Raw genomic sequence first — 12,962 nt, 5'->3', positions numbered from 1 at the left:
TTGTTGGCAGGTCCGCCAGGGGTCTGTACACCGGTGGTTGCCGCCATCTTATCACCTGCCCCAGTGGACGCGCCTTATGGAGGAGAACAGCGAGCAGAGAGTCAGTCAACACTGAGGTATCACAAAATGTAATTTGCTGAATATTTATTAATCCGCATTGTGCCTGTAACTGTGTGTATTCCAGGCCTAGATAGGTGTGACGCAGTTCTTATTAATGCCATGTGGCCCCCCGAAATGGCGGCTGCCTGACCTGTATGGTGGGACAAGGGGATTTGAGGTAACTGCGCTGGCGTTGTACACCGTTGCGGTGGGCGGTCGAAGACCGCAGCGCAATTCAGCATTGGTTAACATTGGGCCCTATGGGTCCGAGGAGCCAATGATGATGTACGCGGCGGTGACGGTATGCACCGCCTCGGACATGACCGCCATTTTCTTTCTGTTCACTCACTTGATACCTGACCTTCAACAGGAGAGGACCTACACTGCAAGTGCTGCTGTGACCTGTATCTGGAAGCGACGATGGCTACAGTGTCTGGGGAAAGGGCCCCTGCCTTCACTTTGGAGGAGTTGGAGAAACTAGTAGGGATGGGGTCCTCCCCCAGTACACGCAACTGTACGGTCCTCCAGACAAACAGGGGAGTACACTGTGAGCATGCTGAATGGGCATTTCTGGCTTTGAGTGGTGTGGCTAGAAGAAACCGGGGGGGCAGAGGCCTACATGTGCGGATGGTGAGTGTATGTGCATCATGGCATGGGTGGGAACTGGTGGGCAACGAGTATGACGGTCCGGCCAGGTGAGTAATGTCCTTTCCCCCTGTACCATTCCTCAAGGTCAGCGCCCACCAGAAGAAGGCTATTTGGCATGCCATCGCCAAGGACGTCCGGACCCTGGGGGTCTACCACAGACGGAGCACCCACAACCATGCTGGAGCAAGAAGACAGCGGAGGCCCAGCTGGGGATGGCGTCCTAACGTGGAAGGGGTGCCCGTTGCACCATGGCCCCCCTGATGTTCTGGATCCTGGCGGTAGCCTATCCGGAGTTGGATGGGCACTTGAGGCCATCACAGCAGCCACAAGGGGGTGAGTACACTCTTATTCAGCTGACTCTGCGTGCATTACGAGGTGTCTGGGCGGGGGAGGTGGGCAGTGGATTCCCCTAGGCCAGGGCGATCTTGGTAGGCAAGGTCCCTTGTGAGGCAGGCTAAGTGGCACCCCAACTCCACTAGTGGTAAGAGCCATCTACAACTAGTCAGGCTCCTGTGACTTCCAGGTGTGCAGCAATTGGGCCTATAAGTGCATGGCGTAGTGCAGAAGGCTGCTCACTGTCTGTTGTGCCAACGGTAGGGGTGTTGCATACACTGAACATGACTTTCTTCTGTCTCCCCCCTCCTTTTTGTGGTCTCTCTGTTGTTGTGTGCAATAGCATCATGAGGCAGAAGAGCATTGGCACTGGAGCAAGAGGGAGCTGCATCCCACTTGGCCCCGGAGGGTGAAGCTACGGAGTCTGAAGCCACCAGTGGGACGGAGGGCGAGGGGAGCTCCACGGCGGGGACAGGAGCAGAGACCAGCGACAGCGACTCCTCCTCTGATGGGAGCTCCCTTGCGGTGGTGGGTCCCTCTTTGCCCACTGCATCAACATGTACAGCCGCTACCCCCCACCAGCACCGCCCTCCCAGCAGCCCCTCAGCATCTGTCCCGTGCCCGCTCACCCAGGAGGGTGGACATCTCCTTCGCCCCAGAACCTTCTGCCACCTGCCAAGGTGAAAAAGGTGCCCACATCCCTGAGGGAGAAGCCGAAACCACCAGCCACCAAGGGGTCAGCGAAAACAAAAGGGGATAGTGGCAAGACAACTGCGCCACCATCAAAGGTGGGGAAGGGACAAAAACAGAAGGGCAGGTCAGGAGAGGGCATGGTGGCACAGACTGAGGGACCAGTGTCACACCTTCTGTCCACGTCCACGCCAACCTGCACGGTGGCGAACACCACCACCTGCACCGCCTCCGGCACGTCTACAGCCACTGTGACAGTCCCCAGCCTCTTCCCCGGTGGGCAGCCATCCGAGGCTGCAGGCGACACCCTGCTTTCTCCCTCAGCAGGTTATGACACATGCACCGCCGCCAGCCCCGCCGCCACAGACCCCACCGCCAGCACCGCCACCACAGACACCGCCGCAAGCACCGCCGCCACAGAAACCGCCCCCAGCACCGCCACCACAGACACCGCCGCAAGCCCCGCCAGCGGCCCCGCGACGTCCTCGGACTGTGGCACCACCACTGACATGCCTACCATCCCCAGTGGTCAGTCGTCCGAGGCTGGAGGAGAGTTCCAGGACCCTGGGCAGCTTCCATGAAACATTACTGCCATCACTGTTGCCACCTGCAGGTGGAAGGCGAATCCGCAGCAGTGTGGGGTATGTCGCTGCCTCCATGGCGTATCATGCTACCTGTACCTCGCCAATGTCGTGCCACGCACACCGAGGTGAGTGAATAGTACCAGTTACACTGCACGTGGAGCACTCTGGGCACCAGGCCCCCTCCAGAACCAGTGGAGTATCACATCCACTACCTCAGTCCTTGGCAGGATGAAGCACTCTGGGCACCAGGCCCCCTCCACAAGCAGTGGAGGCTGTTATCCACTTGAGAGACTGTGGCTTTGCACTCCCCAGGATAATGCAGTGGGCAAACCACCCACTGGAGAGACTTGAGAGACTGTGGCTTTGCACTCCCCAGGATAATGCAGTGGGCAGACCACCCACTGGAGAGACTTGAAAGACTGTGGCTTTGCACTCCCCAGGATAAGTCAGTGGGCAAACCACCCACTGGAGAGACTTGAGAGACTGTGGCTTTGCACTCCCCAGGATAAAGCAGTGGGCAACCCACCCACTGGAGAGACTTGAGAGACCTTGGCTTTGCACTCCCCAGGATACATCAATGGGCATGGAGCCCCCTTGTGCAGCTGTGGCGTCGTGCGTTCATCTGGCTGAGGTGCCCACCCTCCCCCTCCTCCTGAGGTTCCTGTTTAATTTCGATCTGATGCCCCTGCAGTGTTCTCTCAGTTTCCAGTCAGGTATCATGTGTGGGCTTCGCCCATGCATTTGGGGCCCAGTGGTCCACGGACAATGATTGGTGCACTATCTGGACTTGTGTAGTTGGTGTACATAATTGTATATACTGGATTTTGAATTTTGATAATGAGATTTCACATGATTACATTCATTGAAATCATTTCCTTTTGTCCTTGCGTTCTTCTAGGGAGTGGGGGGAGTGTTTATGTAATGTTGCTGCATGTATTTGTGTGTATGGTGTTGTGGGTGAGTGTGGGGGTGTTGCGTGTTGCTTGTGTGTGTCACTCTCTTTTCCCTCTCCCCTCATCTGTGTTGTAGGTGCAGTACTCACCGTGGTCGTCACCGCTGTCTTTGGTGCTCCTGATAGAAGAGAAGGAAGACCAGCATCGGCAGTATCTGCAATTCTGGCTCCATGGGGTCCTGGTTCCTCGTGGGGTGTGGAGAGGTGAGTGGTTTCCGTTCCAAGTACTGTTTCCGCCGTGTTTTTGTTCGCGTTGGTTTCACCCCGGAAAAGGTGGCAGATAGGCCTCTTGTGATAGGGTGGGCGGTACATTGTCTTCGGCCTGTCGGCGGTTACCGCCACGGTGTTTGTTTCTACCGCCGTGGCGGTCGGAGTGTTAAAGTGGCTGTCTATGTTGGTGGTTTCCGCCATGGTCATGATTCCATTTTTTTTTTCACCGGACTGTTTGTGGTATTACCGCCGCTTTAACACCGACCGCCAGGGTTGTAATGAGGGCCATTGTGTGTCACGCTGGTATAGGTCAGTTGGTGTGAAGCCACACTGGTAATGGTGGATACTGCTGCAGTGCTATTGGTTGAGAACATAAAGCAAAAAGGATTGTGGGATTACAATTATTTCCTGATTCAATCGAAAAGTTATTTTGACTAATTGAATTTGATTGAAAATGAGTGTGTTAGGAGGAATCATGTTCATTCCAGTTAGAGAGGGCATAGAGACCCTACTCAAAGGAACGACTGATCATTATGTATCATCTGTCAAAGGATTGTATTCATATTTGTGGCTTGAACATTGTTACAAGTATACTGAGAAAGAAGGTGCCTTAGCATTTCCCCATTATGGAACTTTTAAACTGAGAATTCCAGACAATTTGAGGCGAATACTGTATGAGATGACACTGCCTCCAAGACCCGCACAATTTGAAGCCGTTAGTATTTGGGAACTTATAGCATGAGAGAAAATTACAAATAAATATGAGAACAGAATGCAGAAAGCAATTAAGACACTTGCAGGCTAGATGGGATGCAGAGCAGAAAATGTGGAGAGCAGGCATAATTGAGGCAGTCAGAATGTATCCAGCTATTTCAAATGAAGATAGTGAAAGCACTTAACATAAACTAGGAAAAAGACAGGAAAGGCAAAACACACAACACAATTTCAGGATATAAAGACAGCAACATATGAGAGTGATTCAGATGATGAATTTATAATTCAGATCCTGATGAATCGCCTGCCTCCGTACCATTCAGTTGAGGCAGGAGCAAGAAGTGAAGCTACACAAAATGTAGCCCTGAATGTGCCAACTTCTTGAGGTACCCATGCAAGTTATGAGTCAATCTGTTCAAAGTTTTAACACACACAGTTCATCCTGTACAGAGTCCTGTTGTAAACCAGATTGTGCCAAATTCTAATGTGAACCAGATGGTGCAGTCACCTTCTGTGAATCCGCCTGTACAAATTTGTACCTTGAATCAACCTATGCCAACTTTTAGACCAGTTCAGTCAATATTAAATATTACCCTGGGTTAAACAGGACACAGTTTTACTTTACTGTCTTAACAGGACAGAGAGGGTCATTCTGACCCTGCCGCCCGCCTGGCGGGAACCACCGAATGACCGCACCGCGGTCAAAAGACCGCGGCGGCCATGCTGGCTTTCCCGCTGGGCCGGCGGGCGACCGCCAAAAGGCCGCCCGCCGGCCCAGCGGGAAACCCCCTACAACAATGAAGCCGGCTCCGAATGGAGCCGGCGGATTTGTAGGGGTGCGACGGGTGCAGTGGCACCCGTCGCGATTTTCACTGTCTGCATAGCAGACAGTGAAAATCTTTGTGGGGCCCTGTTAGGGGGCCCCACGACACCCGTTCCCGCCATCCTGTTCCTGGCGGTGTAAACCGCCAGAAACAGGGTGGCGGGAAGGGGGTCGGAATCCCCATGGCGGCGCAGGGGAAAACCGGCGGGAAACCGCTGGTTCCCCTTTTCTGACCGCGGCTTTACCGCCGCGGTCAGAATAACCCAGGAAGCACCGCCAGGGTCGGAATGACCCCCAGAGTGTAGGAATGACAGTTCCTCAGAATCAGACACATCATGTGGCTCCAGATGCATTAACACTTCATCTGACTATAGGTCCTGTTGTTTCATTGTATGCTTGAGGTACATCTGGAAGCAATGCACATTCTATAAATGTCCTTTCTGTTCCTGATACACCAGTCACAACTGCTGGGATATCAGCAGTTGGTATGCAGTGATCAGTATATTCAAACAACTCAGAGATGGAGAGAACAACTTTTTTCTTGTTAGACCGTTTCCCCCTACACAAATTGCAGATCCAAACCCGATGACAAGTCAGACAGGATTTACTCCTAATGCGAAGTTTCCTCAGGGAGCCCCACCATATTTTGTGCCCAGACCTGATCAGATCCCGAATGTAAGTTGCAGTACTTGACAAGGAGAAGTGCCCTTTAACACGCCAGAGAACATGTCAAACTTGAATACCCTGAGTAAGCACAATGTAGGACCATTAGAAGCAGGAGTAGCACAGAATAATAATATACGTTTGGGAGGTTTCAATGCATAAGAGTTGACTGATTGACAAAACAATCTGAATCCTGAAGGTGCGACAGGTGTAACAAATTGCAGTGCTTTAGCAGAAGAGACTCCAGAGAGAGCCAGATAAGTTAATGTGTTGAGATTGATATTGGAATTGGATGAAATGATTTTAGGAAAGTTAGACTTAGTGTCAGAGTCACCAGATCCTCGGGGTCTGTGCACGTTCCCAACACGTCCACCACTGAACAGCTCCAAGACTCTGATAGATAAATCACAGAGACTGAGAGAGTTCAAGAGGGGAAGAGGGGATTAGGAAGGGAACAGCTGAGAAGGAGACCGGTAGTAAGAAAAAGGTTAGAACACACAATATGGAAATTATATCTCCTGAAATCAATACTAGACTATGAGGGTCATTCCGGCCCAGCGGGAAAGGCCCTGAAACAAGGAAGCCGGCTCCGAATAGAGCCAGAGGAGTTGCAGAGGTGCAATGCAGACAGTGAAAATCTTTATGGGGCCCTGTTAGGGGGCCCCTGCACTGCCCATGCCACTGGCAAGGGCAGTGCAGGGGCCCCCAGGGGCCCCACGACACCCGTTCCCGCCATCCTGGTTCTGGCGGTGAAAACCGTCAGAAACAGGCTGGCGGGAAGGGGGTCGGATTCTCCCAGCCGGGGGAAATCCGGCAGGAAACCGCCGGACCCGGCTGGGCGACAGAATCCCCACTGAAGCACCGCCAGCCTGTTGGCGGTGCTTCAGCCGGCCTCCACCCTGGCGGTCATAGACCGCCAGGGTCAGAATGAGGCCCTATGATTCTAAGCCTAGTCACTCTGAAAACATGAACATTCTAAGAGTTAAGTTTAAAATGACTAAGTTTCAAGATGGCCGGATACCTGTAAGAGAATCAAATGAATTAAATGAAAACTTTCTTATTCAAGTACCTTCATTTACATGAGAATCAGAAAAAACATTCTGACTAAATTTTAAACCAGTCATATAAATCCTGTTTTGAAAATGTATACTAGGACCAGACAATATTGCACCTAGAAACTCTGGCCTTCTGTGTACTGTTAAAATGTTTCAACACAAATTGCGCATATTGCAGATATATATATATATTAAACACCATAAAAGGATTGTGCACCATGAATAACACAATATGGATTCAGGAAACAAATCACATAACTTGTCAACTCGAATATTACATAATAAATATCTTAGAATAGTGACATACAATAAACAACATGAAATAAACTCGAGGAGAGAATCGTGCGTCTTGCCGATTCGAGTGACACCATGTAAAATACCAAGAAATGGTAGCACGCAATGAATATCAAAGTCAAATCATCATTAATCGAATCGTGCGTCTTGCCGATTCGTAAAACACTATGTAAATGTCAAGAAATAACAGTTCACAATAAATAACAAGATCAAAGTACAATGAAACGAATCACGCTTCTTTTGCCGATTCTTAAGCCACCATGTAAATGTCAAGAAATGGTAGCGCACAATGAACAACAAAGTTAAATCCTCATGAAACGAGTTATGCGTCTTGCCAATTCGTAAAACATCATGTAAATGTCAAGAAATAGTAGCGCGCAATGGACAACAATGTTTAAACACCATAAAACGAATCGCGCGTCTTGACGATTCTTAAGCCACCATGCCAATGTCAAGAAATGGTAGCACGCAATGAATAACAAAGTGAAACCTTTATGAAACAAATTGCGCGTCTTGCCTATTTGTAAACTACCATATAAATGTCAAGAAATGGTAGCACACAAGTAATCTGTTATTCATTTAAGAATTAAACCAAGAATATGAAAATTCTCAATAACAGTGTCGGAACAGTTCAACCACCGTGTTACCGCCTGGAACAATAATCACCAATGAAGGATGAAGGGCAGAAGACTGGAAGATCCAAATAGGCCACCGGGACTGGAGCTCAGGAAGAAGCTGCTGCTCTGCACCGGGACCTCTAAATAGTGAGCACTGGGAGTTGGGCTGGCTCTCTTTTATAGAGTCTTGGCCCAGCCCAGAACCACGCCCAGGCATGTTGCAGGGAAAGTCTCTGGAAGGCCCTGGAAAGGGGCTACACCCTAACACACTCTGAAAACCTGCAGCAATACATTGCAAAGGAACAGTATTTGTAAGCATATTAAAAATGCCTTTTCAGGATTGAACTCTGCAATGCAAAAGGTTAAACCACAACATATCAGCACAATGCATAAATTACGTTGTTTTGAGAGTGCTGGGTTTTTACATTTTTGTCGCCAATAGAGCGCGTACTGCTCTGGTGTTGACACTTAGCCCAATTGGAAAGTTACACAGAAGATGAACTGTGCTTCGTGTGCAAAGTCATTACTCAACATGCAGGATAGGATTATTAGAGATTAGTTGAAGTACCACAGAAATATGATATGGATTTCGGAGATTAGTACAAATGATATAGTCAACATGAGATCTCCCGGAATGAAGACACATATTAAGGAATTGATTGAATACATTAAAAAATGGGGAGATATAGATAATTGGGAAGATTGATGGGTGAAGAAAAGAGATCCGAAAAAAGCAAAGCCAAAAGTGCCTCCAGCAGTAGCAACTCAAACTGAGGACAATGTGAAAATGCTGCCTATGAGAGAAAAACCAGGTGTAGGCTAGGTTCATGTACACTGGAGTAGGAGTGATATTTTGTCATTCTCAAATGAATATCCGAGATTGATAAACCTGTGGAGTGGTACAAGCAGACAGATAGATTTGTGAAACTTTCAAAATGCCTGTGGGAAAATTTGAATATATTGTTTGACATTGTAGTTCCGACTGATTTGTGGACTGAATGCAAGGTGAATGTCGATTGGCCTGATTGTGAATCTCCAAGAGACATAATAAGAGACATAATAACGGGTGCACCAAGAGGTGATGAGAAAGTATTACAAGGTGATTGAGATTTGAAAAACAAAGTGTCCCCCAAAGATATTGAAGATTGACAGGATAGCTCAGGAGTCTAAGAATTCAATTCATGCTTATTATGAAAGATTATTGCAAGCTTTTAAACAGCATAGTGATACAGAAACAACATAGCTAAATATATCAGTCATTTTGTGTTCAAATTTGTGCAAGAATTGAAGCCATACATAAGTGAGATGGCAACTGATTTGTTGGCAGAAATAAAACTGATTGATAAAATCTTGCAGTATGCAAGGTATTGTAGTGACGAATTGGAATTGTAGCAGAAAAAGTTGAAAGAGAAGGTGGTGGTAATGCAATTGAAGGCTGCACAGAAAATTAGTCAGAGTCCACAGATGACTGTAAAAACTGGTGGAACATTAGGAGTGCCACAACAGCTGACAAATGTTGTTCAGCCTAGGGTAGAAATTATTTTATTAGTTAATACATACCATAAAAGAAACACATAAAAAAAAATGCAGATACATATGTCCATTGACCTGAAACATGTGAACAGTAAAATATAGACCATAAAAGTAATAAAACTGGAGCGAACCCCTCAAGAAACAAGGGAGCCCAAGTGCAATTATAACCTAAAAACCCATATTTTTAGGAACGCAGGGGGAATGAGCTAAACTAACCTGGAAAGAGCTGCCTGTTGTCCAAAGGATGTGTTCGGAGTAGACCAAGCCCCTACATCGCCGCTAGCTGATATCTATGGGGTGAATTGTGATATTACGGGGCTGGACAATTATCTTTTTTTTTCTTTTTTTTTTAGTTTGTTTTTTTACTTAAGGGGTGCTAAACTGGATTTGCTGGGACCGCCAGGGCAGTGAAGATTCTCAGAAACTGGGTTAATCTGGTATTCAATTTTTAATTGCTTGGGTCAAGGGCTGTTATAACGGCTGACCTGCATGACCGGACTCCAAAGATGTTAAATTCATTCCTCAGTAGTTCCTTTCTCTGGCATCCCAAAACTGGGCAGATACAAACCATGTGGATTAGGGTGTCCCTGGTCTGATGACATAATCTACAGACCTGTGTTTGCCATCCTGCCTCTCTTTTCCATTTCAGGAGGAAGTCCAGAGTTGGTAGATCTCCCAACCTCATCCGTAAGAGGGCCTGCCTGGTTTTTCGTGCTAATGTGGTGGATAGGATGCGAGGTTCCTTATCCCGCACATATGAATTTAGGACTAGCCATTCATGCGATCGGTTCAATAGAGCCTCCATATCTTCTAGTCGGCTTAAGATCTTAGCCGATTTGTTGGCTCCTTTTCTGAAGGCTAGCTCTGGTAATGTGCTGTCCCACAATTCGCCCAGTTTAAGCAGGGCTATACTTTTTTCCCAGTAATCCTCAAAGTTATTGTTACCCCTCACCAGAGTGATTTCCTGCCAGACTAGGTTTGCTAAAGACCCCCTGGGAGCGGAGTAAAGTTTATAGCAGCCATTAACAAAAGCTGCTGATCTTGCCAATGATTGCTTTGTTAAGAAAAACTCTAGTCTGACCTGGGCCAGGGAGGCTGATCTGGGTAGCTGGAAGACTTGCTTGTAAGATTTCACTAATAACTTATCCAGTATAGCTACCTCCGCCCCCTCATTATTTCTGTCCCATATGTGAGGGTTGGCAATATTTTTGCTCTCATGATAATGGTCATTGGTTTTAGGGGCCGCCGGAGAATGGATTTTGCCAGGTTACCAAATGCACAGTTCAGAGCTTGTGCCTTCTCTCTTATTGCTTCTTTATGCGCTGAAAATGTGCCCCTAGAGTCAAACCTGACCCCTACATATGTATATACTGCTACCTCCTCAATATACTGCCCGTTTCAGAACCTCTTACAGCGTGAGGTCAGCGTGAGGTCAGTTTGCGGGATTATTTTAGACTTCCCATAGTTCATTTCTAAATCGTTAGCCAGCGCATAACCTCCTAGGCGATTCAAAAGCTTCTGTAAGCCTACTCTGGAGTTACTGAGCAGTAGCAAGTCATCTGCATAGAGTAGGTTAAATACTTGATGGTCCCCTAGACTTGGTGGATGGGCTGACTGCTCATCCAATGCTGGGGATAAGTCTGATATATATAGATTCAAGAGAAGCAGTGCTAATGCACAACCCTGTTTCAGGCCATCAGTAGTTTTGATGGGCCTAGATAGAAACGAGCCGTCACCCAGTTTGATTTTAACCCATGTGTCAGAGTAGAGTATGATGATAGCATTTAATAAATTCACCGGCAGCCCCCACTGCCGTAGTTTTAACCATAATTTGTCTCTAGGGACACAATCAAATGCAGCCTTAAAATCCACAAAGCACATATAAAGGTGTGTCCCTGTGGCCTTTGGCCTATTCATTACCAGGCTTAAAGCCATAAGGTTTGTCAACGTTCCTTGTTTTTTTTGTAAAACCTATTTGGTTGATAGGGAGCCTCCCCCTGTCCATAGCCCACCGTTCTAAATGCTGCAGGATGCCTATTGAGAAATATTTTAGGTATACATCTAAAAGGGCGATTAGGCGGTAGTTGGAAGATAGGGAGGCCTTCCCCCTCTTATAAATGGGATGAATTATCGAGCCCTCACAATTGCCTGGAGCAGAACTTGTTATTAGACTATGATTAAACATTATGGCATAAAAGGCTGCCCACTTTGATGCATGCACTTTAAATAGGGCCTGGGGAAGGCCATTGGGGCCAGGCGCACAGTCTTGGCATGATTTTTCTATTATCTCAGTTATTTCAAGAGGACTGAATGCAATGGGCTCCTCCTGCTCCCTATTATCCTCAGTAACCTCCCATGGGGAGATGTTGGCATCTGTCACAGATTTTTCTCTAAAGTGGGACTTCAAATAACCCACCCATGCCTCCTCCATCACGTTTGCATTGTTCACAGCTCTGGGACCTTTCTCGATGTCATTAATCAGGCTCCAGAACCAGCTCGAATTTGTGAAGGTTGATGCATAGTGAGGTTTTATCCATAATGTCTCCTGTTTCATTCGTCTAAAAAGCCATATGTCTCTCTTTAGCAGTTTCCTTTCTTGCCGTGGAGTTTCTAACTTTGGTTGGATGCTTCTGCAACAGTCTCAGGAGCCTATTTACTCCTGCTTTCCTCCTTCCTATTGCCCGTGGCATGAGTATGGTCTTTCTATGCCCCCGGCGCGCCCCTCTTACCCTGCCCCTCACAGAGGATTGCTTTACAAGGCTTTCAGTGAATGACTCCCATATGACAACTGCCCTTAGCGGGTCATTGACCATCTTTTCCAATTTCCCTACAGCGTCCTCAGCTTGGGCTATGGTCATAGACAAACTCCTTTTTAATCGTTTTAGATTTTTGGAACAGAGTTTTCCCTTAAGGAGTTTTGCTTCTTCTTGGATTGGCACTTGGCTCTAAATCGTGGTTATTTGTGGATTATAATCACTTTCTGTGTGATCTTGAATTCTGAAGTCTCTCACAAATCTGAATAGGGGGCATTTACCAAGGTGAAGTCCAAATATGAAACAGTCCCTTCTGTGGCTCTTGACCAGGCCAGGGGTATGTCAGACGGGAGCCACCCATTTAGTGCAAAGATGCCTGCTAGCTCACAGCTCTTGATTAGCTTAGTGCCAACTTTCTCCTGCTTTCTCCTAAGTGGTAGTTTTTGAATGGGCAGTGGGACCGCTAGTTGTAAATGGTGCTCGCTTGGCTCATGAAATAACTTAAGGTTGAAGTCTCCTAACACTAACCAATAGGCTAAATTATATGTGTTTATTATCGGAAGCAAATGTTTTAGCAAAATGTCAGCTTCCAACTTTTTCTTTTTGAGGTTAATATACACATTGATCAGGATGAGGGGTCCTGTATGTTTTTTGCCCCGTTGTCCAAGCAAACCCACAAAAAGGGCTGATCTCCCATCTGACCTCCAGATGATTTTGCCTCAAGCTTAGTTTTGATATAAATTGCAGCCCTCCTTTTGCTCTTCCAAACGTGTTTTGTTTAACCGCAGGAATATTGTACTCTTTGTGACTGATTGAGGGAAGGTTCGTAAGTGCCCATGTTTCCTGCAACATTATAATATTGAAGGCGCCCAGGAATTTGGTGATCTCTATTTCTTCCAATTTTGGTTGTAGCCCCCTATGTTCCATGAGCAGATGCTTAATGAACCTTGTGTCGAGGATGTTTGATGGGTTATCATTCAGGCTTTTTGTGGCA

The 12,962-nt window shown here is 47.3% G+C and overlaps 1 protein-coding gene across 1 annotated transcript in view; it reads left to right on the top strand.

The window, feature by feature from the left end:
• Positions 1 to 12,962, top strand: part of LOC138283496 (multidrug and toxin extrusion protein 2-like) — a 401,042-nt gene that overhangs the window by 353,751 nt on the left and 34,329 nt on the right. The gene's annotated exons all lie outside the window — the stretch shown is intronic.

This window comes from Pleurodeles waltl, chromosome 3_1, assembly GCF_031143425.1.
Source record: "Pleurodeles waltl isolate 20211129_DDA chromosome 3_1, aPleWal1.hap1.20221129, whole genome shotgun sequence".
Classification (NCBI taxonomy): domain Eukaryota; kingdom Metazoa; phylum Chordata; class Amphibia; order Caudata; family Salamandridae; genus Pleurodeles; species Pleurodeles waltl.
Note: the sequence above shows the minus strand (reverse complement) of the source record. Positions and strands in the feature narration are given on the sequence as shown.